Source organism: Carcharhinus amblyrhynchos, chromosome 34 (assembly GCF_965287045.1).
Source record: "Carcharhinus amblyrhynchos chromosome 34, sCarAmb.v2.hapA, whole genome shotgun sequence".
NCBI classification, from domain to species: domain Eukaryota; kingdom Metazoa; phylum Chordata; class Chondrichthyes; order Carcharhiniformes; family Carcharhinidae; genus Carcharhinus; species Carcharhinus amblyrhynchos.
In genome coordinates this window covers 8,873,409-8,900,623 of record NC_137357.1, presented here as the reverse complement: position 1 = coordinate 8,900,623, position 27,215 = coordinate 8,873,409, and the positions used below count along the sequence as shown (strand labels likewise).

General features: G+C 43.1%; 1 protein-coding gene across 1 annotated transcript in view; it reads left to right on the top strand.

Annotated features, from left to right (window-relative positions):
• The window catches only part of LOC145361327 (golgin subfamily A member 7-like), a 33,244-nt gene extending 28,689 nt beyond the window's left edge, over nt 1-4,555 (top strand). The window contains exon 6 of the mRNA XM_080216986.1: nt 218-4,555. The gene's annotated coding sequence lies outside the window, so the exon portion shown is untranslated. The remainder of the gene's footprint in view (nt 1-217) is intronic.
• Nucleotides 4,556-27,215: the final 22,660 nt, after the last annotated feature.

The following is a 27,215-nucleotide window of genomic DNA, read 5'->3' as shown; positions in this document are numbered from 1 at the left end:
TTGGAATTGGTGCATCTTAACAAGGCAAGAGTTGAGGTCACCTTAACTTTCTGGCCTGGATGAATGTGATGCCTACAATTGAGTGGTGGAGGTCGAGAAGTGGTAAATTTACTGCAATGGACGTCTCTTGCTTTCAGTACTAAAGATCATTTGATGAGGAGTTGGATTATATTGTGATTGACATACATTAATTTATTTCATTTACTTTGTTTACCAGTGGGACCAAGGCTGCAAAGGATACGGGCCACTTCTGCTGGGTATCAATTCTGTACCGAACACGTACCCTACCTCGTCTCTGGACTATCATTCCACAAACTCTTGAGGACCTTGGTGCCACTTTAAACATTGGATGTTTTTGCAATCTACTGTATCCTCAAATGATGTACACTATATGAGGGATAGGTGGGGGGAAGCAAATAACTATTGTGATCAAATTGTAATCTTTTCTGAATAGTTTTCTTCTTTTAACATCACTGGAAGACCCTAAGAAAGTGTCTAAGGAAGTGTTTGGTTGTACAGTGGTGATGCTCTCTGGTAGTGTAAGTTCATAGCTGTATGAAGCCTTGGCTAGTCATCCAAGACTAATTGAAGATGTTTTTCTTTCCCAGTGTGCTGGGACAAGTTGAGTGTGCCAGTGCAACACAATTAACCCTAAGAGTACTGGAGGTTTTTGACACCTCAGTCAAAGGTTTTAATGATTTTTTTTAAAATTCCAAGAAGGCTGCATCAAGTTGGCTTCGCAGGGGAGGCTGCTACTATCGAGCTAGGTGGTCCCAGGATAGCTGGCTAATCTAAGGTGAAGCAGCAGATCTAACGTCCTGACATCAAGAGGTGAGAATTAGTTTGGGTTCCTCCATTAACATCCCTGATAGAACTGGACGGACAGGATCACTCTGTGATTGGGTACTTTAACCCATCACTAGCGAACCTTACAGTGATCCTGTGGTCAAGCATGAATTAGAACCTGGGGAGAAGAATAATTGTGGACTGCTGCGAGTGCAGTGAGGACCCACGAGATTGGGTCAGGTGATACATTTGAGACAAAGGGAAACCTTGGGTGCTGCAGGAGCTTTGTCACAGTGCATCGTTGAGTGAGAAATGAAGGCTGCTCAGGAGCACGCTTAAAAGTTGTGGGGACAGTGGAGCTGTTTGAGAGACATCCAAACCATGAAAATATAATACTGATCAATATCTTTAGTCACCAAACTCAGTGATTTGGCACGGACCCCATTTGTGGTTTATTTTTGTTACTGACTCAGGCAATTCGGATTTTAAAATAATATTTCTGTGAACTTTCTCAATAAAAGTTTCACAGTCAGCGTTTCTGACTGCAACTGCCACACTTACCAAATATTGCAGATACAGCCACAAGGGGTGATTGCGTTACATCATTGAGATGGTAGATTATGGATAAAGGATGAGGAAAGGATGGATTTCGAGAAATAATTGCTTTACTGAAGTTTTTGCACTCGTGCGTGTGTATATGTAATTAAAGGTTGAATGTTTATGCAAGAAAGCTAATTCTTTTCCAGTTTTGTATATCTACATAAAAGCTTGGATTGTACTTGTACAGTGCTGAACCAGATTTTTGAGTAGTACTATACTGGCCTTGTGTGCTACTTTTCTCTCTATGTGTGAAGCATAGCCCATTGACCATATACAAGCCAGAACCAGCTAGGGATTCCATCCTCAAAAAAAAATGGGGTTTTGAAATCCAAGAGCTAAAACACTTTTGCACAACCCCATAGACCCATTTTACAAGCCTTGAGAAGGAGCATTCAGTACTCTTAGTGGTTAATAACATATCAGTGCTCCGTTTGGCTCCTTGGGTTTCTTCCCCTGGGAGCTGTGTGGTGAAGCAAGATTAGCTCATTTAAAATGTTTGCTTATTTGCGTTTTCTCCTGTAACTTGCAATGCTGAACAATATAGTTTATGACAACTTTTGACAGCAATTTCTAAATCTGCAAAGTTTATAAATGCTTTTGATATAATTGATTTTTTTTTAAATAGTCTTTCAGGTTTACAAAGAAGTAAAATGTGAGAAAATGCTGGCTGTACTTTGTCACAAACCAAACTGTGTTTCAGTGTTGTGCGGACAGTTCTTAGCAGTTTTGCTGCTTGTTAGTGCATCTAAAGAAAAATACAAAGCCTGACCTTGATCCCCGGAAAATAATTTGAACAGAGTCCGAGACAATTGGCTGTCAATCATGTCTGACACTAAATCTAACCTTGTGTGACCTCGGGAGCACAAAAGTGAAGGGGCTTGAGTTGTGCATTGGAGTAGAACGAACAGAACATTGACCTTTTCAGTTCCACAAACCTGAGTTTCAATCCAGCTCAGACTGGCAGACTGAAGGGTGATTGTGAAGAGGGGGGTGCTGAGTTGGGTGCAGGAGGTGGGGACAGGGGGGATGGTGTCAAGCCAGTTCCCAGTGGACACATGTCCCTAGCACAAAACTGCCTGTAATTTGACTGGCACTAATTGGGCAATCTCACTCTGAGAGGCCACGGGCAGGGTCAGGACAAATCAGCAGGAGATTTTTGTTTAAAAATCTGCAGAACTTTTCAATTTAACTCCACTGGTGTGTGCTGTTTCTCACATTCTCATTTATTTTTTAAAAAAACATGTTATATAACCTTTTAAAGGAACAAATGAGTCGACAATTGAAAAGTACCTTAAATTTTTCCATTCCAATCTCATTCAATTTAACAGATTGAGGTTCTGAATTCAGTTTTTCGATTTGGGTGAAGGTTTGTGCTGAGCTGGAGATAGAAATTTTCAAATATCTGTAAGGTGATCAGTGGATGCACAATCATAAAATATCCTCTTCTTGGAATAGGATATTTTTAAAACACCAGAAATGACACTGCGTTTTGTTATTTCAAAAATGATTTTAAGTTTTTAAGCAAGCAGTGTTGAAAGGGAAGAATTTGATTTGTGACACAAATCTATCTTGCTGCTGGCCCTGCAGGAATAAAGTGATGTGGGAAGTATGAATCTCTTCACTGCTGTCAAAGTAGTGGTAATTTGTTTGTGACAGGTGTGTTCCAAGTCTGTATCCCATGTCTTCACTGTGCATTACCTCACCTGGGAATGCTTGAAGATGTTTCTGGATGCCAGAATTTCAAATTTACTCTCCAAAACTGCTCTCCTTTATGCCTTCCTTATCACAGAAGGAAATTCTCCTTTTTAAAAAAAAAGCAAAGATTTGGCAGAACTTCTGTTACTGTTTGAGCCTGCTTATCTTGAGACGTCAGTTTTTAAAGTAAGGTATTCTTCACTAATTCCATTTGAGGAAGAGTCTTGACGCTGTTTTAAATCTTTGGACTTGAGAGGGAAAAATAAGTTAATAAGTGTAGAGTCAGATGATGTGAAACTTTTTTTTGCAGTTCTGACATGCCTGAATCTTGAAGTAAAAATTAAAAGACATACACTGATAACATGTGGACCATGAACCTTTACAAGTTATGGTGTGGGTATCCGTATTGGTTTTTCTGCCTTGGGTGATGAGAGAAGACAAACTGCCCCTCATATTAAACTGGCAAAAGAATCCAGGCCACTTCAAACTCATTTCACCACTGTGGGGTGAGGTACAAGTGGCATCGTGACTTTGTGAGTGGCCTCAATGCGTCTGAAGTTGCACTCGAACTTCGAATAGAATATGGATGACTTCACAATTATTTTCTGATCCAGCAGTGGGCATATCCAGCTCTAGACTCAGTTCTGACTTGTGTCTTCCTAACTTTTGAGAATAGTCGCGTCAAATCCATTGACGTGGCCTTATTGGGAAAGGGGACTAAGTTATTGCTTTCTGTTTGTTTTTAAGAAGTGGACTTTAAATCTTTCTGTCTTGAACTACTTATGGGGCACACTCCAAAGTACCCTTCCTTCAGTAGACCACACCACCTCGTTCATGTGCTTCAGTGCAAGTATGACCGTTAGGGATGTTGACATGGTGAGGACTTAGTTTTGAGTTATACAATCAAGCCAGGTGTGCTAGTTGCATATTTTTATATCCATTAAGTGTACCAGTTGTTGTGACTAGATTTCTAGGAGTTTTAAATGAAAACCAATGTGAAATAGGGGAGCAAATTTCTTGTGTGCAGGTGTCATTTTGAGGTTTTGGCGGAGGTACTGCCACGGAAGGCAAAGCATAGATGAAGCTTTGAAAAAAATAAATGAACGGCAGCCTATATTTTTGAAGTACAAAACCATACCTATTTATACAATGTTGTCTGGATGACTACAAGTCCAATAAGCATTATTTGATATTTAAGCAGAATTGTGAATGACAAGCACTTGTGTCAGATCTTTTGACAGTTGTTCTGTGATTTGGGTGAAATTAGTGCAGCACCTTCTGAAACCTACCTTAACTCAAAGAACCTCATTGTTTATAATGTGTACCTGTCTCCAAGATGTTTTGATTCTATTTTATTACCGTATGCTGTTTTTAAAAACCTGTCCTTTGATACAAGTTCACTTGCTTGTTAATATATTGGTTCTTGTTTTCTATCTTTACTGATTAAAGTAAATAAAATGCTTCTACAAAAGTACCTGAAGGTGTTTTGCAGTGAATGTCTCCCAGCATTTAGTAGAATTTGGAGGGGTTGGGGGAATCTGGAGGCACAAACAGTGGGTGGAGACCGGAGGGCACCCACGCAAGCATGAGGAAAAAGTGTAGACTCTGCACAGACAGTGACCCAAGCTGGGAATTGAACCTGGGTCCCTGATGTTGAGGCAGCATTGCTAACCACTGTGTGACACTCATGGCACGAAGAGAAAGACCTAGCCTTTTTGTGAGAATTGACCTGAATCCTGGTCGTGGGGTAAGGAATACACGTACCTTAGTACTGCTTTCTATTTCTTGTTATGCATGGCTATAGTGTGAGCTTCCCACCGACCTTGGATACCTCATGAATGAAACACCGAACGTGGACAAGAAGGTAGAAAGCCAAAATGGCACCTTATCAGAAGAAAAACCATGACCACAATGATTCGGTTTATGGCTGCATCTTGCAAGTCAAGATGGAATCTAGAGTTGGATGACATTTCTTTTGCACAACGGATTTCCCCTTCCTGAGAGCCCCAAATGAATAAGCATGCCCTGACCCCTCTCAATACATTTGACACGTGGAGTAACAGTATTTGTGAGCTATTAGTTACTTGATGCAGCAAAGTTCTGCCCTTAGTCTCAGAGTGCAAGCATTGGGTAATGAGTTACATTAGCTGATAGCTCTCACCTGGAACTTGTCTCTTTACAAAGTCCAGTCATTGAGAAAGCGTTCCTTTTGCAATGTACTGGAACTACACGAGTGCCAGCAGTAGGTAACTGTAGTGTTTTGACTTGACCAAGAGGGAGAAATATGAGACTTTTTTTGTGTTGCACTAAGAAATTCAATCTGCCTTTCTTGAGAGCTAATATTTGATGGAAGGTTTTACTTTTCCCTGTGGAAATAACAGTGCAGTGTTTTGCAGTGCAAGCTAATCTCTCTTCAGCAAGACTCAACTACGCTGCTCATGAAATGTTTGCAACAAGTGAATTGGAGTGAACTTGGTATCACCAGTTCGAACAATCAAAGGTAATATTCGATTCACGTTTTATTATGGGTTTTGGTGTTTTATTTTCCCAATTGATCTGAGGAATGTTTTGATTTATTATTGTCACATTTATTGGGCTGTAGTGAAAAGTATTGTTTCTTGCACACCACACAAAACATACCATTCATAGAATACGGGGGAAAAGGAAAGCAGAGGGTGCAGAAAGTAGTACTGCAGTGACAGGGAGGGTGAAGAGAAAGATTAGGTTAATAGAGGTCCATTCAAAAGTCTGATGGCATAGGGAAAAAGTTGCTTTTGAGTTGGTAGGTGATCTAAGACTTTTGTATCGTTTTCCTGATGGAAGAAAGTGGAAGAGAGTATGCCTGGGGTGTGCAGGGTCCTTCATTATGCTGGCCACTTTTCCAAGGCAGGGGAAAGTGTAGACAGAATCAGTGGCTGGGAGATTGATTTGTGTGACAGATGTGATGATGAATTGGCGTATCTTGAACTCAGAATCTTTTGTTGGAATTTCCTGCCTTAATAGCCCATTTTTTCAACAAAGAAAAACCTGCATTTGTATCACACCTTCTGTGACCTCCCCAAAGTACTTCAGAGCCTATGAAATGCTTGTGAAGTGAAATCACTTTGGAATGTGGGAGACAGCAATCAATTGGCACAAAACCAACTCTCTCAAACATCAATGTGGTCGCAACCAAGTGATCTGTTTTCTTTGTGCTATTGATTTAAGGAATAGGCATTGGCCAAGACACCAGCGATAACTAACTTCAAAATAGTGCCGTACATTACAGAAGGGGCCCTTCAACCCCTCAAATCTGCACTGACAGAAATGCACTAAATTCACTTTCCAGCACTTGGTTCATAGCCTCGAATCTATGACACTTAAATGCTCATCCACATACTTTTTAAAGGTTGTGAGGTATTCCAACTCTACTATCCTTCCAGGCAGTACATTCCAGACTCCCTTCATCCTCTGGATCAAACTTATTTTCCTCAAATCTCCCCCCTCATTCTCCTGCCCCTCACCTTAACATTATGCCTCCTTGTTATTGACCCTTCAATTCAGGGGAACAGCTGCCTCCTATCCACCTTCTCCATTCGCCTCATAACCTTGTATGCCTCATTTACGTCCCCCCTTAGCCTTCTCTGCTCTTAAAAAAACAACCCAAGCCTATCCTTCTCTTCGTAGCTCAGACCCTCCATCCCTAGCAACATCCTGGTGAATCCCCTCTGTACCCTTCCAGTGCAATCACATCCTTCCTATAGTGAGGTGACCAGAACTTCACGCAGTACTCTCTGTGGCCTCCCTGCTCTTTATGCCACGACTGATAAGGGCAAATGTCCCACGTGCTGCCTTAACTACCCTGTTAACCATTCCTGCGAGCTTCTGAGGACAAACATTCCCAGATCCCTCTGTTCCTTTGTGTTTCTCAGTATCCTGCCATTCATGGAGCACTCTCTTGTATTGTTACTCCTGTTAAAATGCAACACCTTGCATTTTTCATAGATTCATAGAACCCTACAGTGCAGAAAGAGGCCCTTTGAGTCTGCACTGAACAAAATCCCACCCAGGCCCTACCCCCCTATCCCTACACATTTTACCCACTAATCCCTCAAACCTATGCATCCCAGGACACTATGGGGCAATTTCTTAGCATGGCCAATCAACCTAACCCGCACATCTTTGGACTGTGGGAGGAAACCGGAGTACCCGGAGGAAACCCACGTAGACACGAGTAGAATGTGCAAACTCCACACAGACAGTGACCCGAGCCAGGAATCGAACTCAGGTTGCTGGGCTGTGAAGCAGCAGTGCTTACCATTGTGCCACCGTGCTGCCCGTCTGTCACTGCCCATTCAATACTATCTGTCACTGTTCTGTCCATCTGAACAATGCATCTGTATCTTCCTGCAACCTGAGACATTCTTTCTCACTAACTACCCTGCCAATCTTTGTGTCATCTGCAAACTTACTTATCATCCCTTCTCCTCCATTCTCATCTATATTTGTGTACGTGTATGTATATATCACAAACTATAAGGAGCTAGCATAGATCTGTATGATCCATCATTGGGCAATGGTCTCCAGTGACACAAGCAAACTTCTACCACTACTCTGTCTCCTCCCACTAAGCCAGTTTGGATCCAACTCACCAAGTTACCCTGGATTCCATATCATAGTCCGAGAATCATAGAGGTTTACACGTAGAAACAAGCCTTTAGCCCAACTTGTCATGATGCCGACTTTTTACCACTAAGCTAATCCCAATTGCCCATATCCCTCGATACCCATCTTGCCCACTAATTGTCTAAATGCTTTTTAAAAGATAAAATTATACCCATCTCCACTACTGTCTCTGGCGTCTTGTTCCAGACACTCACCACCCTCAATGAAAGAATTGCCCCTCTGAACCACTTTTTATCTCTCCCTTCTCACCTTAAACCTTTGCCCTCTAGTTTTAGATGCCCCTCCCTTTGGGAAAAGGTTTTTTTTACCTAGTCTATGCCGCTCATTATTCTATAGACCTCCATATGATTACCCCAAAACCTCTTCCACTCCAGGGAAAAGAATCCAAATCTATCCAGGTCTCCTTATAACTTAAACCATCAAGTCCCAGTAGCATGCTTGTAAATCTTCTCTGCACTCTTTCTAGTTTAATAATGTTCTTTCCATAATAGGGTGACCAGAACTGTACGTATTATTCCATATGTGGCCTTACTAATGCCTTGTGCAACTTCAACAAGACCTGCTTTTACCACCTTTATCAGTCTTCCACTTGGGACCTTGACAAAGTCTTTTGTTATCATCCAGGTTAGAAACTCTACAATATTTTGTGAAGACAACCAAGACCAGAAGTTTTGCACTTTGAATTTCGCTAGGGCAAGCATAAGATGCCTCACTGCAGGTATGATTCAAATGACCCACTAGGGAGCTTTTACCAAACAAAGTTTATTAAAGAATTGAGTTAACACACAGAAAATTAGCAATAATTTTTACCAATTACAAACAAGAGAAAAAATACATGATATTCTACAAACCGTAACAACTAAATGCACTGTTTCAATACAACAATCCTCCTTATAACCATACGTCTGCACAGGTTCAGCACAGAAAATAAGAATGTACACATGATTTTGCAGCTCAGCAATATCTGTTGTGAATTAGTCCTTTGGAATTGAAACTGACTTCTCCATTCTGGAAATCCCAACACCTCAAGATAACGATAATGCCACAGCCGGCCTCTAGCTTTTAGCCAGCAAACCATTTCCAGCGAAGTTTTTACTCCAAGAAGGCAAGTAAAACTGCTTCCAACAGAGCAGAATTTCTAATAACAGAGAAAGACACAAACACACTGTCTTCACCCAGGACTCCACATGGCACTTATGGAATTTCCAACACTAGGAAGAGAGGCACAGAAATACTGCTTTTCATTGTGGAGTCGAACAGCTTCTCAAAACACCAGAGAGAGAGAGAGAGAGACAAAAGTTGCTTGCGGCTTGAAAACCAGGGCAGCATCTGAAACTGAACCAAACTGTAAGTAAAACTTAAAAAATCTGTCCCACCTGACCTGTCAATCAATCTCCCCCAACCCTTCAAAAGTTTATAAACTCCCAGAATGTACATTAGGCCCAGAGTAAAAATAAACAAAACCCCATTTAAAGCATTTAAGCAGCAATAAAAGACATCTGATTGGGCAGCCTGGTTTATAACTGCAGAGAGCAGGATTAAAAACACATTTCTTAAAGGAACAGAACCGTCACACTTTGCTGAAATCCATATAAACAACACCAACTGCACTATCCTCATCTAGTCACTCAGTCACCTTGTAAAATACAATCTAATTTGTTAGACATGACCTCTCTCTGACAAAGCCATGCTGACTACCCCTGATCAAAATCTTGCCTCTCCCAAGTGGAGATTAATTTTTTTTTCAGAATTTTCTTCAGTCGTGTCTCTATCACTGAAAAAGCAACATCAGATTTTTGATGAGTGGCACAGTAGTTAGCACTGCTGCCTCACAGCGCCAGGAATCCGGGTTCGATTCCCTGCTGGTGTCACAGTCTTGCAGAGTCTGCACATTCTTCCTGTGTCTGCAAGGGTTTCCTCCAGGCGTTCTGGTTTCCTTCCACAGTCTGAAAGATATGTGCTGTTAGGTGTATTGGCCTGTGTTAATTTCTCCCTCAGTGCACCCGAACAGGCACTGGACTTGGGGCTCTTCACTGAAGCTTCATTGCGGTGTTAATGTAAGCCTACTTCTGACACTAATAAACTTACAAACTTTTATCCATTTTGGAGAGCACCCAGTCTTGGTTGAATACCTTGTCTGAAAGACAGCACTTCTGACAATGTGACAGTAGCTCAGGAATGCCAATTTAATTTTTATATTCAAATCCTTGGGTTGGAACTTGAACCCACAGCCTTCTGATGCAGAGACACTGAGCCGCAGAGACACTGAGCCACAGAGAGCAGCTGCCTAGTTTATCTATTTGATAATGAGAGAGACTATTCAGCCCACTAGTGCTACTGATTTTAATCTCAGTATCTTATCTCTCCACGTACTCTCCTATCTGGAGCGCTTGCTAAAGTTTCCACTTCATTTTAAAACTGGGGTACAATCCGATAGTGTTTCAGAAATAAATTAAAATCAGATCTAAGTTTTCAGGAGAGGGAATTTTCTGAAACAATTCGTACTTGCAACCTAATTAATCAAAGTATGCAAAAATGAGGCGATCTTTGTGTAGATGCATGATTAGGAGCAATGATACGTAAAATTACTTCAGTTTGTGTGGAGCACACTAAACATCTGGCCTACCAATTCCCTTATTAGCCATCAGTTGTTAATATAACCTCCTTGTTAACTCATCACTTTGTGCCTCTGTCGAACCACATCAGCAGTGCTGTTCCAACCCTGTGCTTGTGCCATTCGTTCATGATTCCCAGAAACCTGGGACTTCCTGCCAGACCCACTGTGAAGGCAAGTTCATCGATCACCGCGGACATCTTTTTTGGTTGTTTTACTTTTGGTTAAAAAAAAACTGCTCTTCCAGCCGTTCCTTGTGAATTTGCATAATGCTGAAATGTGCCCCTTTTTGCAGGGGGGAGCATCAGATAGCAACACCACTCTTTTCCAATTTTATTTGCTCTCTTGATGGAATCTTGTGTTTAAGAAATCTTCAACTGAGCCTGAGTTCTGACCCATATTTGGATTTAATCCACTGACAGTGATTTGGAACACAATTCCTTAAAGTTCTCTTGTCACGTGCAAAATTCCTCTGGAGATGCTGCTGATTTGATTTTGCTTTGATTTATTATTGTCATGTGTATTAGTATACAGTGAAAAGTATTGTTTCTTGCGTGCTATACAGACAAAGCATAGAGAAGGAAAGGAGTGCAGAATGTAGTGTTACAGTCATAGCTACAGTGCAGAGAAAGATCAACTTAGTGTGAGGGAAGTCTATTCAAAAGTCTGGCAGCAGGGAAGAAGCTGTTCTTGAGTCGGTTGGCATGTGACCTCAGACTTATGTATGTTTTTCCCAATGGAAGAAGGTGGAAGAGAGAATTTCCCCTTTGGGGTCCTTTAATTATGCTGGTTGCTTTTCTGAGCCAGTGGGAAGTGTAGACAGAGTCAATGGGTGGGAGGCTGGTTTGAGTGATGCACTGGCTATATTCATGACCCTTTTGTGGTTTCTTTTGATCTTGGTCAGAGCAGCAGCCGTACCAAGCTGTGATACAACCAGAAAGAATGCTTCTGTGGTGCATTTGTAAACTGCCAATACCATTGCTCTCTCATGTCCACAAAGCTTAAAGTTTATTTATTAATATTACAAATAGGTTTAATTTAAAACTGCAATGAAATTACTCTGAAAATTCCTGAGTCGCCACACTTGGCGCCCATTCAGTTACACTGAGGGAGAACTTAGTATGTCCAATGTACCTAGCCAGCACGTCTGTCAGACAAAGGGGAAACTGGAGCACCCGGAGGAAACCCATGCAAACATAGGAGACCGTGCAGACTCCGCACAGACAGTGACCCAAGCAGGGAATCAAAACTGAGTCCCTGGTGCTGTGAGGCAGCAGTGCCAACCACTGGACTGCTGTGCTATCCTGCCCTGCAAAAGTGCCATTTGAGGCCAAGGATAAAATTGATCAAAAGTCCTGGAGGATAACTGCCCTGTCTCCCCCTCATCCTGTCTCTGGGAATAATGATCATTATTGTCTTCTGGGGACAACTGTGAAGGATGTTGTCACACAGCATCAGCTCCAGTGTTATCGAGGGCTTTTACCAAGCTGAGGTGTATATTTAACTTCTCGATGTGATTTTCACAAAATAGAGATTAGTAGGTTAATTTAAGACATCCATTTCTTATCCCACAGCATGGTGCCACAGTGGTTAGCACTGCTGCCTCACGTTGAACATAAAAACATAAGAAATAGGAGCAGGAGTAGGCCATCCAGCCCTTCGAGCCTGCCCCGCCATTCAATAAGATCATGGCTGATCTGTCGTGTCTCAGTTCCACATTCCCGCCCTCTCCCCATAACCCTTAATCCCCTCGCTTATCAAAAACCCATCAACCCGCGTCTTAAAAATATTTAGCGAGGCAGCCTCCACCACTTCAACGGGCAGAGAATTCCAGACATTGCCTGGGCCTCAGATTCTGGGTGACTGTGTGGAGTTTGCACATTCTCCCTGTGTCTGCGTGAGTTTCCTCCGGATGTTTCGGTTTGCCCCTTAGTGTTATGGGGACTAGCACAGCAGATACGTGGGGTTACGGGGATAGGGCCTGAGTGGGATTGTTGTTCATGTGGACTCAATGTGCCATGTGGCCTCCTTTTGCACTGTAGGATTCTATGATCCAATGTTTTTTTAATTCAGTCGTTGGCTGTCCAGCATTTATTGTCCATCCCTAGTTGACCCTGGAAGGCAGTTGAGAGCCAACACATTGCTGTGGCTCTGGAGTCACATGTAGGCCAGACAAGGTAAGGACAATAGATTTCCTTCCCGAAAGGGCTTTGTGAACCAGATGGGTTTTTCTGACAATCAACATGGTCATCAATAGTTTCTTAATTCCAGATATTTTGGTTTATTGAATTCAAATTTCATCTTCTGCCAAGGTGGGATTCGAACCCGGGTCCCCAAAACATAAGCCGTGTTTCTGGATTGATGGTCTCGCGTTAATACCACTAAGCCATCGCCTTCCTGAGGGTTCCCCCAGATCCTCAAACTGGATCATGGCACATCTGTGGTATCACGGTCCTCCTTTTCCTTTACACTCTGGAGGTTTCCACTTGCGCCCTTCATTTCCAGGCTTATCTTTCATCTGCTTTCTCCCTTGGTGTTATCTTGGACTTGTAGTTGGCCCGTTAACGTGGCTGATATATTAAAATAATGTCCCTCTGCTTGGGTTCATCAGCCGGGTCCCACTAATCAGTCCGTGGGACAGACCTGAAACCTGGCCAGCGATTTAAGAAATGTGAGAAACTGAAATCTAAACAACATCGATCTTGCAGCCACAGGGACATAGGAGCCTGGCCAATTCCAACAGAGTCCCCAAATCAGCACTTTGCCCTTAATTTCTGCAGAGCTCTGAGTCAAATTCCAAGATTGCACCAAGGACAAGAAATGTTCTTGTGATAACCACGTTTATCAATATCTGTTTTGTTGTAAACATTTGTAACAGCAAGGCACAGCCCAAGTCTTTATCTCAGGGCCCAACAGATGAATAAATTGTTGCTTGCTGTCACACCTTCTGACTAATTACCATGTACCATTTATTTTTCCTCCAAGGTTTTTTCCCTTAATAAAGCACAGATGACTTACATTTACCGCAGAAATGTGTAGAATTTGCTGTAGTTTCATTGTTTTTCTAAGGTTGTGTGTTTTATGTAAAGGTTAAACGTAGAGTCAGATCCATCAATGTTCTGTGTTTGCCAAGAGTGGGGAGGTCAAAGTTCCACATAAATATGCCTAACGCTAACAGTTAAGTAGCAAATGAGTATTTACTCTTAACTGGAGTACTTGCAACTGTACAGGAAACGACTGGGGCAGAATTTTAACCGTTTGGGTCCCTTTCTCAAAAAAATGTGTTCTCATTGAATTAGTTCTCATTTTATGCAAATGAATTCCTTTAATTGTAAATGCCCTGGAGTTTTGTAGGCTGCATTGCAACTGGCAGCTATCTCATTTAGATACTGGAGTAGCAATTTGTTGCCTAAGCCAACACCACCTCGGATGTTAATTTTCTAAAATAGGAAGACTCACTATCATGTTCCATTGATGTACCACCTCAGGTCATTGCAGTACCTCTGGCATTGGAAGAAGACAAATAAAGAAATAAAGAAAATTACAGCAGAGGAACAGACACTTTGGTGCTCCAAGCCTGCACTGACCATGCTGCCCAATTGAACTAAAATACTGTACCCTTCCAGGGACCATATCCCTCTATTCCCATCCTATAAATGTATTTGTCCAGATGCCCCTTAAAACTCACTATTTTATCTGCTTCCACTATTTCCCTTGGCAGCGAGTTCCAGGCACTCACCACCTTCTGTGTCATAAACCTGTCTTGTACATCTCCTTTAAACCTTGCCCCTCGCACCTTAAACCTCTGCCTCCTAGTAATTGACTTGTCCACCTTGGGGAAAAAACTTCTGACTATGCACTTTGTCCATGCCCCTCATAATCTTAGGTTGCCCCTCAACCTCCGTTGTTCCAGTGAGAACAAATCAAGTTTCTCCAACCTCTCCTCATAGCTAATGCAACATTCTGGTAAATCTTTTTTGTACCCTCTCCAAATCTGCCACATCTTGTGTGGCGACCAGAATTGACCACTATATTCCAAGTGCGGCCTAACAAGGTTCTATAAAGCTGCAACGTGACCTGCCAATTTTAAAACTCAATGCCCTGGCCAATGAAGGCAAGCTTGCGGCATGCCGCCTTGACTACTTTGTCCACCAGTGTTGCCACTTTCAGTGACCTGTGTACCTGTACAACAGACCCCTTTGCCTATCTTAAATACTCTTAAGGGTTCTGCCATTTACTGTATATTTCCTATCTGTATTAGACCTTCTAAAGCATATTACCTCACATTTGTCCAGATTAAACTCTCCACCCAAGCCTCCAATCAATCTATATCCTGCTGGATTCTCTGATGGTCCTCATCACCATCCGCAAATCCACCAACCTTTTGTGTCGTCTGCAAACTTACTCATCCAATCAGTTACGTTTTCCTCCGAATCATTTATATGTATTAAAAACAGCAAAGATCCCAGCACTGGTCCCTGAGAAATGCGACTTGTTACAGCCCTCCATGCTGAAAACACCCTTTCACAACTACCCTCTGTCTTCTGTGACCAAGCCAGTTTTGTATCCACCTTGCCAGCTCACCTCTGATCCCATGCTACTTCATCTTCTGCACCAGTCTGCCACGAGGGACCTTGTCAAAGGACTTAGTGAAGTCCATATAGACAATATCCATTGCCTTCATCAATCAGCTTTGTCACTTCCTCGAAAAACTCAATCAAGTTAGACGTGACCTCTCCTTCACAAAAGCATGTTGCCACATGGCGTGAACTCGCTGGTGTCTCAAGAGGCTGGATAACCGAGTGAATCCCTTCCCACGGGGACAGCAGGTGAATGGCTCCTCCCCAGTGCAAAATGTTGCCTTCTTAATTGTGAAGGTCTTTGTTGTTGGAGGTGGAATTAGTGCTTTATGGTGAGAGAAAAACCACATTAGTAACCAGTGCGCTTGAAAGCTGAGTAAATGATTTAAGTATTGCTCTTTGAAAACAGCACTGCGTTTTTGTGCATGATGAGTCTATGTCTTCATTGAACACCATTCCTCAAGACTTTGAAAAGTTATTTAAGTGTCTCTTGATGGTAGAATATCATAAACAGCAGCAATGAAGTTCTCCACAGAGTGAATTAAACATATCTCAGTGACTGCATTTGTCATGTCCTGTTGCTGGTAACTGATGGATTTTGCCTTTGCCGCATTTAAGAAAAGATATAAAGTTTATTAGTCACACGTATGGCTTGCATTAACACAGCAATGAAGTTACTGTGAAATTTCCCTAGTCACCACACTCTGGTGCCGATTCAGGTCAATGCACCTAACCAGCATGTCTTTCAGATTGTGGGAGGGAACCCATGCAGACATGGGGAGAACGTGCAGACTCCACATGGATAGTAGCCCAAGCCAGGGATCAAACCCAGGTCCTTGGTGCTGTGAGGCAACAGTGCTAACCGCTGTGCCATGTGTCGCCCCATTTCGTAGTACCGTTACGATAGTTCAGTTTGCTTCAAAATGTGTGCTAGATTATAATTTCCTCTTTATCTTTGACTGCAAAGAGTTTAAAAGAATTTTGGTCATGGGACATGGGTGTCGCTGGCTGGCCCAGCATTTATTGCCCATCCCTATTTGCTCTCATTCAGAGGGCAGTTGAGAGTCAACCACATTGTTGTAGCTCTGGTGTCACATGTAGGCCAGACCAGGTAAGGGCAGCAGATTTCCTTTCCTACCATTAGTGAACCAGATGGGTTTTTCTGACAATTGACAATGGTTTCACAGTCATCACTAGATTCTTAATTCCAGATTTTTTTCAATTGAATTCAAATTCCACCAGCTGCCATGGCAGGATTTGAACCCGGGTCCCCAGACCATTAGCTGAGCTTCTGGATTAGTAGTCTAGCGATAATACCACTAGGCCATCACCTCCCTGTGATGACTGTTGTTCAGTTTGATATTGGAATGGTACAGGTGTGAATGTGGGTATGATTGTGTCTCGACCTGCACGTTAACTAATTTGAATATCGGTTAGTGAAACCTGATTCATAAGCTTTGATGGTGCTGAAGAAAGACCCATTTTTGACTTTTCAGTGAGTATTTAATCTGCCCTGATGGTGATATTTCTAACAAGTGCAGGGAAGAGGATTGAGGAGGTGCAGTGGAGGAAATGTGCTCAATACAAATGGCAGTGTGTGTCCCTAAAAGAAACAACACAGTGGAAAGTGTCCTGGTCTGTCTTGAGTGTGTGTGTGCATGCATGTGCACATTTGGTCAAGTGAAGTTTGAGAAATCTTGACTTGTGGTGCAGGACAGCACCACAGTTCAAATGGGAAGGTACTCGGGCAAAACATAAAGCTTGTTTTATTTTAAATCAGTGAATCTCTGAGAATGGGAAGGCAGTGTAGAATAAGGAGTTGTAATTTGTTGATGTGCTGAGTTCTGATGATGAGACTTGATTTAACAAGCTCATCCTTTATTCGCACCCTTTTATTCTCTATGGACTGCCATTAGCAGCCTTTTCCCCTGACTGCTGTGGATATGACTCACCTTTCATTTCCTCACCCTGCAGTATAAGTATCTCCCACTTTGTATGCCTTTTAGCTTTGACAAAGGGTCATCTGGACTCAATGTTAGCTCTTTTCTCTCCTTACAGATGCTGTCAGATGTGCTGAGATTTTCCAGTGTTTTCTCTCTTTGGTTTCAGGTTCCAGCTTCTGCGGTCGTCTGCTTTTATCCTCGATTTGAAAATGGTGGTAATCCAGAGAGGCACAATAAGGTGAGGAATAATACGCTGTCCAAACATGTGCAGGTTCGGTGGATTAGCAGTGGAAATGTAGCAGTGGAGCTACAGGGATAGGGTAAGATGATGAATGGGATGGATAGGATAGAGGTGGAGAGACTCTTCCCGCTCAAAAAAGACAGTAGGACTAGGGGGCACAGCCTCAAGATAAAGGGGAGGCGGTTTAGAACGGAGTTGAGGAGGAACTTCTTCACTCAAAGGATGGTGAATCTCTGGAATTCTCTGCCCGTTGAAGTGGTGGAGGCTGCCTCGCTAAATATTTTTAAGACGTGGGTTGATGGGTTTTTGATAAGCGAGGGGATTAAGGGTTATGGGGAGAGGGCGGGAATGTGGAACTGAGACACGACAGATCAGCCATGATCTTATTGAATGGCGGGGCAGGCTTGAAGGGCTAGATGGCCTACTCCTGCTCCTATTTCTTATGTTCTTAAGATTCTCTGTCAGAGATTTGGTGCAGACTCGATGGGCTGAATAGCCTTTTCTGCTCTGTAGAGATTCTATTTTTGCACCAAGGACACTGCACAACCTGTGCATGAAGATTGGTCACTCTTGTCACAAAGAATTTGCACTCAACAATGTCTCGAGCGGCAAAACTTAACCAGATCGTCTCACTTTGGTGGTATTTATGAGGGAAGAACATTGGCCAGGATATTTGATTTGATTATTGTCACATGTATTGGTATACAGTGAAAAGCATTGTTTCTTGCGAGCCATACAGACAAGATTCCAGGATGTCCACCTCTGCTCTTCTTTCAGTGCTGCTCTTAACATTTTTTTTTGACCAGCTCAGCAAGCAGGGATGTCGATTTAACAGCACTGGCTTACGTACGCCACCTCCTCCAGTTTGGCACACTCTCAATCTGAAATGGCAGGCCAGATCATGAGGAGTGAGGTCTTATCCCATGACCTTCTGATTGAGAATAGGACAGGTTACTTGGGGTTTAATGGGAACCGTTTTGCTGATTAAAATATCAGAGAAAGGGTGAGCACTGAGACAGGTATTTATCCTCAGTTATCACTCAATTAACAGTGCAAATACAATTAATGTCATGTCAAGGAGGAGGAAGCTTTGATTACTCAATGTTACTGCAACCTAATACTGATTAGAAACCTTAACATTGTTATTGTCTGTCTGTAATGAAGTCATCCTGATACAAGAGCACCCTTATGAATCATCTTATTGTCTAAGATTTGACACATTGAGCCAAAAGCAAAATGACAAGGCCACCAGCAGTTAATTTTAATCACACGTGGAGAACTTTGAACAGTAACAGTGCCTTGAATGTCGCCCCTTCAGATAAAAGGAAGCCAGACACTGCACTTGATGTTCAAGCATGATGAATAACTGCGATATGCAGCAGTGAATAGCTGCTGGAAACACCTGAAAAAGAGATGACAGAAAGTGCCATTGTTGGAAGAATATTTGGTGGGATCCTGGATCTGGGAAACAAAACCTGCTTTTGACCCTCTCTGCTCTTGAGCTATAGGTTCCTTTTGCATGACGGGAGCTCAGAACTCTCCTCCATAGCCTCCCTACAGTGCAGAATGAGGCCATTCAGCCCATTGAGTCTGCACCGACCACAATCCCATCCAGGCCCTAGCCCCATGCATTTACCCTGGCTAGTTCCCCTGACACTAAGGGGCAGTTTGGCATGGTCAATCCACCTAGCCCGCCCATCTTTTGGGCTGTGGGAGGAAACCGGAGCGTCCGGAGGAAACCCATGCAAACACAGACAGACTCTGCACAGACAGTGACCCAAGCTGGGAATCGAATCAGGGTCTGTGGTGCTGTGAGACAGTACTGCTAACCACTGTGCCACCTGATGAAGGAAGGGGAGAGAGAGAGCGCTTGTTTCAGGGAGAGGAGACCTCATCACTTTGCCTCTGCTTGGATGTTGGTTAACCCTAATTCCATGTTACTGGTGACATGGATGTAAAATATATGTTGGCACCGGTGCATGAAGAGGGAGAGCTTCTCTTGATCACTGGCCAATGTTTAATCAGTCTAGCAACACAAATTAACTGGTCTTTTAACATGTCATTCATGACACCTTGTCATGTATAAATTTGTTATTGAGACTTTGCTAATAATGAATGCATTTCAAATAAATGTTAAGAAATATCGTGGGAATCAGTCAAGCAGCCTTGGGGAGACAAGCTATTTAACTAAAATAATGCTTAGAAACATTTTTGAGGAGAGGGAGGTGAGGCTTGATTCTCAGTTTAAGAGTAAGGACCAGGATTCTTTTGCTGATCTTCAGTTAACATTGTGCCTTAAGAAAGAGGCAGGTGAAGTAATCCAAGGGAGAAGTGCAAAGCAGAACAGGCAGAGCTTTATTTGAACTGTTGTTGCTGTCATTGCAACAGTGTTAGCTATCTGTGGGAGGGCAGCTCCTGTAACTGGCTCTATCGCTTCATGATGTGGGTATGCCGGCGTTGGACTGGCGTAAACACAGTAAAAAGTCTGACAACACCAGATTTGAGTCCCTCTTCAAGAGGGAAACCTCGAAAGCTTGTGAGTCTATTATCAAATAAATCGGTTGGACTAATACCTGGTGCTGTCAGACTTTTTACTGTGTCTATCGCTTCAACCAGAAAGCAGCAAAGTATTTCACTGAAGCGTCAGCTGAGACTTTGTACTCAGAAGTCTGGAGTGAAGTGGGTTTGGATCCGGAGCAGCTCCTGTGGTGATGGTTTTCCCACAATGGAGGGATTTCAGGATATTTGATCTGATTTCTGATTCGATTGATTATCATCATATGTATTGGGATACAGTAGTGTTTCTTGCACGTTATACAGACAATAGAGTACGGACGGGAGAAGGAAAGGAGAGGGTGCAGAATGTAGTGTTACAGTCATAGCTAGGGTGTAGAGAAAGATCAGCTTTGTATAAGTTAGGTCCGTTCACTGGTTAGGTTGATTGGCCATGCTAAAATTGCCCCTTAGTGTCCTGAGATGCATAGGTTAGAGAGATTAGTGGGTAAAATGTGTTGGGATTTGGGGGTAGGGCCTGGGTGACATAGTGGTGGGTGCAGACTTGATGGGCCGAAGGGCGCCTCTCTGCACTGTAGGATTCTATGAAAAGCCTGACGGCAGCAAAGGAGAAACTGTTCTTGATTTGGTTTGTTTTGTGATCTCAGACTTTTTGTATTTTTTCCTCGACAGAAGAAAGAGTGTATGCCTGAGTGTGTGGGGTCCCTGATTATTGCTGACTGCTTTTCTGAGGCAGCGGGAAGTGTAGATGGAGTTAATGGGTGGGAGGCTGGTTTGCATCATGGACTAGGCTACGTTCACTATCCTTTGTAGTTTCTTGCAGTCTTGGTCAGAGCAGGATCCACTCCAAGCTGTATTACATCCAGAAAGGATACTTTCTGTGATGCATCTTCAAGCAGACTTGCTGCTTTTCCTTAGCCTCCTGAGAAAGTGAAGGCACTGGGGGGTTTTCGTAGCTATAGCATTGGTGTGGAGGGACTCGGACAGGTTGCTGATGATCTGGACATCTAGAAACTTGAAACTCTGGACCATTTCCACTTCACTCCCATTGATTTAGTCAGGGCATGACCTCCACTGCACTTCCTTTAATTAGGTGACTATCTCCTTCATTTTACTGACATCAAGGGCGAGATTACTGTCGTCGCACCAGTTCACCAGATTCTTCATCTCCTTCCTGTACTCTGTCTCGTCATTGTTTGAGATCCGACCCACTGTGGGTGGTGACATCAGCAAACTTGAAAATCGAGTTGGAGGGGAATCTGGCCGCACGGTCATAGGTGTATAAGGAGTTTAGTAGGGGCTGAGAACTCAGCCTTGTGGCGCGCTGGTTTTGAGGATGATTGTGGAGGTGTCGTTGTCTATCCTTACTGATTGTGGTCTGTCGATTAGGAGGTATAGGATCCAATCACAGAGGGAGAAGCCGAGCCCCAGGCCACGAGTTTGGAGATGAGTTTCATCGGAATAATGGTGTTGAAGGCTGAGCTATGGTCTATATATAAGAATCTGATATAAGTGTCCTTGTTATCCATATTGATCCAACGACAGTGATATATGTCCACTTGAGGATGTTTTGAAAATAGAAGCTGTTCTGGTGCTCTTGGCTTCAATACTTTGAAAGCTTGGATAATGTTCATGAAAGTATTCATGAAAAGCCAGGCAGTGTGCCTTTCCGACTATCATCGGGTTGGTCTGACATCTATCATTGTGAAGTGCTTCGAAAAATTAATCATGGCACAAATCAATTTCGGCCTGCCTGGATCCATTACAGTTCCCCAGTAGATGCCATCTCCCTGGCCCTACACTCAGCCCTGGAATACCTAGATAACAAAGACATCTGTGTCAGACTCCTATTCATAAATTACAGCTCACCCTTCAACGCCATTATTCCTATGAGACTCATATCCAAAAACTTCGTAGGACCTCAAAGGTGGCAATCTCAGGATTGCGACCAGTGCCATGTGCTGGTCACAGTAAGAAGAGTAAGAAGTCTGACAACACCAGGTTTAAGTCCAACCAATTTATTTGATAGTAAACTCACAAATAATATAAAATAAATCGGTTGGACTTAAATCTGGTGTTGTCAGACTTCTTACTGCGTTTACCCCAGCCCAACGCCAGCATCTCCACATCAGAGTAAGAATGTCAGGACAGCTAAGATAAAAAGGGATGGTGCAAGAGGGAGGAATCCAAATTCCTGGAACATTGGAACCAGTTCTGGGGGAGTTGGGACCAGTACAAAGCGGACAGCATGCGCCTGGGCAGGACTGGAACCAATGCCCTTGGAGTGTTTGCTTGTGCTGTTGGGGAGGGTTTATACCAATGTGGCAAGGGAATGGGAAGTGGGGTCAGAAGCAAAAAGCTGTAAGGGGAAAAGTGGAAGGCAGAGAAACCAAAGACAAAAATAAATAAAGGGCCACAGTACAGACTCTGTGGAGAACTCAGTGAATGGGTCCAGTGCGGCTTAGAGAAATAAAACACAGGGAAAGTGTGCAAAACATGACTGGACAGATGGTTAGAGATGTCTTTGCTCCAAAGCAAGGAATATGACAAGTAAGGCGGATGAACTTTAAGCTTGGATCACTACATGGAACTATGATATTGTGGCAATTATGGAGACTTGGATGAAAAAAGGGCAGGACTGACAGTTGAGCATTCCAGGATTTAGATACTTTAGGCAAGATGAAAAGGTGACTAAAGAGGTGTGGGTGTTGCTTTCCTGATTAGGGAGAGGGAGGATACCTTGGTGGGATCATGTAGTGAGGCCATTTGGGTAGAACTCAGGAACAGCCGCAGTGCAAACACACTGTTGGGATTGGACTACAGACTTCCCAACATCTGGTGTGAAGTAGAGGAACTGATATGTCAGCAGATTATGGGAAGATGTAAAAATAACAGGACTGTTGTGATGGGTGATTTTTACTCCCCCAGTGTAGACTGGGATTCTGTTCGGGTCGGGGCAGAGTTTGTTTTGTGTGTCCAAGACTGCTTCTTGAAGCAATATGTAGATAGTCCAATTCGCGAAGACACACTCTCAGACCTGGTTCTGGGAAATGAGCCTGGATAGGTGATGGATGTCTCAGTGGGGACCATTTTGGGAACAGTAATCACAATTTTATAATTTCAAGACACTTGTAGAAAAGGATAGAAGTAGTCCCAGAGTGAAAGTACGAAACTGGGGGAAGGCTAACTACGATGGTATTAGGTAGGAACTAGGGAATGTAGACTAAAGGCAGCTGTTTGAGAGTAAATCCACATCCAAAATGTGGGAGTCTTTTAAAAGTCAGTTGTTAACAATTCAGGACAATTATGTCCCTGTAAAAATGAAGGATGAAGATGGCAAGATTTGGGAACCCTGGATGAAAAGAGTTTGTGAGCTCTGGAGCTCACCAATGTTTTCCAGATGCACCAGAGAAAGCATCCATTCTGTTTGAATCACAGTTTGGTCTGGCTCCTGCTCTGTCCAAGACCACAATAAAGGGTTGTGATGGAAGCCCAGGACATCACTCAAACCAGCCTCCCACGCACTGATACTTTCCACACTTCCCACTCTCTCAGCAAAGCAGCCAACATAATCAAGAACCCCACGCAGCCAAGACATACTCTTTCCCACCACCTTCTGTTGGGAAAAAAATACAGAAGTCCAAGGGCACGTACCAGCCAACTCAAGGGCAGCTTCTTCTCTGCTGCTTATCTTGCACTAAGTTGATCTTCCTCGACACCCAAGCTGTGACTGTAACACTACATTCTGCACTCTCTTTCCTTCTCTGTGAACGGTATGCTTTGTATAGCGCACAAGAAGCAATACTTTTCAATATATGTTAATACATGTGACAATAATAAATCAAATCAATCTAAATATTTAGGAAGGAAATGTCCATGGCAGCACAGCTAGCCTTGGTTCAATGTTATTTATTGCTACCGAAATTTTGAATTGAAGAGATTGTAGAATCATAGGAGCTATGAAGAAACCTTTCAGCCCACTCATCAATGGGGCTCTGCAGCCAATCCCACTGCCCTTTTCCTCTATATATTCTCCACAAATACTTATCCAGTTCACCTTCTGAAAGTCACTGCTTTCAGGAAACCTGTTCTAAGTCAAAACAATTCACCATGTCAGGGAAATATTCTTCATCGTCCCCTTCGTAAGCAATTTTGGAAAACCAACCAATGTGTATCTGCTCGTTACCAAACCCTCTCGCCAAGAGAAACATTTCTTTCCTGCTTTTTAGTCTATCAAAAGGTGGGCGGCAGGGTGACACAGTGGTTAGCACTGCTGCCTCACAGCACCAGGGACCAGGGTTCGATTCCTGGCCTTGGGTCACTGTCTGTATGGAGTCTGCACATTCTCCCCATGTCTGCATGGGCTTCTTCCAGGCTTCTTCCCGCAGTCCAAAGACTTGTAGGTTAGGTTGATTGCCCATGCTAAATTGTTCCTCAGCGTCAGGGGGACTAGCAGGGTTGTGGGGATAGGGCCTGGGTGGGATTGTTGTCAATGCAGGCTCGATGGGCCGCATGGCCTCTTTTTTGCATTGTAGGGATTCTATGAAAACCCTTCAGAATTTTGAACATCGCTATTAAATCTCCCTTAATCAGAAATCAATCCAACCTATTTAGTAACAACTCCCTCATGCACACACATACACACTTTAACAATGACAGATAACATTCACTCGCTGTGTACATTATTTGCAAGCAAGTTGGATTCAATCTTCAGACGCTGTGCCTCTCTTCACTGTGGATTAGTATTGCAGTAACGTAGCACCTAAGTTTCCTAATTCCTACGAGAAGAATCATGAGGTCCCACTCATTTAAAAAATATTTAGTCACTGGGAAATGGGAATCCTAACTGGTGCTGCTGATGGGTTGTGTGTGCCACCTGCTGTTGATATCAGTCATTTCGCTTGGGACCAGCGAAGCTTCTCTGGACCATGTCAATATTTCCAAGGCTGTGTTCAGATGGTGTAGGTAATGATCCAGAGTGGATGAGGCAACAATGGGACACTGAATGTCAAGGGCATGGTGAAGCCTGAGTGTTCCTTCGAGCCAGAAGCCCGCTGTAGGGTTTCCCAAGGTGTGGAGGTGGGGAACGGAGAGTAAGAACCCATGGCTTTGGGCGGCGCTGGCATTGCAGATAAACAACGGGTACTGTGCCAGGCATGTGATGGGATCACTTTTTCTTTTCAGTGGGGTCTCTGATACAGCAGGTTGTCTTATGTGTCGGGTGGCACCATGGAATAGTTAGCACTGCTGTCTCAGAGCACCAGAGACCCGCGTTCAAATCCTGGCTTAGGTCACTGTCTAGGCAGAGTCTGCATATTCTCCCCATGTCTACGTTGGTTTTCTCCTGGTTTTCCAGTTTCCTCCCACAGTCCAAAGATATGCAGGTTTGGTGGATTGGCCTTCTAAATTGCCCCTTTTGTTCAAAGATGTGCCAGTTAGGTGGATTGGCCACGCTAAATTGCCCTTTAGTGTCTAAAGGTGTGCTGGTTAGGTGGATTGGCCATGTTAAATTGAGCCTTAGTGACCAAAGATGTGCTGGTTAGGGGGATTGACCATGCCAAGTTGCCCCATAGTGTCCAACGATGTGTGGGTTAGATGGATTGGCCATGCCCCTTCGTGTCAGGGGGACCAGATAGGAGAAATGCATGGGGATCGGCCTGGGTGGGATTGTGGTTGGTGCAGACTCCATGGGCCAAGTGGCCTCCTGCTGCACTGTAGGGATTCTATGATCTATGAGGAAAGTTTGCAGATGGTGGTTTATATCCTTTGAAGTTTAGTAGATTGAGAGCTGCTTGAAACCTTTTAATATCCTAAGAGCTCGTGACCGGGTGGGTGTGGATATTTCCTCTTATCAGAGAATCTAAAAGTAGGGATCATGATTTCAAAATAAGGGGTGACTCATTTAAGACGGAGATGAGGGGAATTTCTTTCTCTCAGATATTTGTGAACTTTTGCAACTCTCTTCCTCAAAAGGCAGTGGAGCAGGACTTTTTGAATATTTTTAAGGCAGAACAGGATTGATTCTTGGTCAGTGCACATTCTCCCTGTGTCTGCATGAGTTTCCTCCCGCAGTCAAAAAGATGTGCTGGTTAGGTGCAACAGCCATGCTAAATTCTCCCTCGGTGCACTTGAACAGGTACTGGTTTGTGGTGACGAGGGGATTTTCACTGTAACTTCATTGTAGTGTTAATGTAAGTCTACTTGTGATGTTAATAAATCTATCATAAAATGTTATCAGGGGTCGGCAGGAATGTGGGGTTGAGGTTACAATCAGATCAGTCATGAACGCTGGAGCAGGCTCGAGGGGCTGAATGGCCTACTCCTGCTCCTAATTCCTGTGTTTGCATGTACATAATTCAGGTGAATGCAATGCTGTTTGTTCAAGTGCTGAAAATGTTTTATCTTTTATGAAATTAAAGAAAATAAAATATATCCAAAATATACATATATTTCTTTTTTGGATAGAGAACTTTGAGGCCAGATGGATATCCCAGTTGCAAATTAACTGCAAATTGGTAAATTCAGCAGCGTCATTGAATTCATCAGAACCTCTCGTCGGTACTTTCTGGGTATTCAGTGCAAGAACTGGCTGAACCTTTAGGCAATTGAATCTATTTTGCAGAACTGTGAAGACTATTGTCAATTAATAACTCCGATCACTTAGTTTTGTGCACGGAGTTCTGAAGCAGATTTGGAGACAGACACCTTGGACCACTTGTCTGGTCACTCTCCTCGCATGGAGAGGTGTTTCCATTTCCAGCCTTTGCCAGTCGTTCCACAAGGAGGGTGATGGAACCTGCCATCTTTCACAAGAAGGATTGCAGTCAGAATTTCAACTGGTGTCTTTTCTTATTGTTTCCTGACTGAACAGATGACCCGGGGCAGATGGAAAATCTTTTAAAATATCAGGACCCTGGCACTATCTGTGTTTCACCGTGACCCCATCAGTTGTTTATTCAATGGCTCTGATGTTAGTTTGTTGTGATTTGGATTTTTTTTGATTACTTGGAATGTATTTGTCCTCCCTGCCTACAACAAACTGCTTCTCAAGATAGTAAAGCATGAGAGTGGCAAAAGTTACTATCTGAGGAACAATCAGACCAATTCCTGCTCTGGGCACGGACGTTGCAGTATAATGGATAAAATAGAAGGCTGACAGCCATATCAATTTATAAAGTAAATTGGGTGAGGTGCCTTTTCTATAATATAAAAAACTGAAAATATTGGCGAAGCACTGCAGGGCTGGCAGCATCTCTGCAGAGACAAAATGATTTTGAATGATACACCAGTAGCATTTTCTTTTTAGTTTCAATTTTTAAAAGAAATGTTTGTGGGATGTGGGCATTTGGCTACTCGTGTCTGCTGCCGTTGCTCTTTTAGGTAACAGCGGTCACAGGTTTGATAGGTGCTGCTGAAGGACCTGAGCCTAAGATAACTACATACCTTCTGGTGAAAAAGATAGGTTAGCAAAATTTGTGGTCAGATGAAGTGTAATATAAAGAAATGGGAACTGATATGTTTCAGGAACATGAATGAGACGGCATATGCATTGTATGTGTCCAGCTAGCATGAAAATG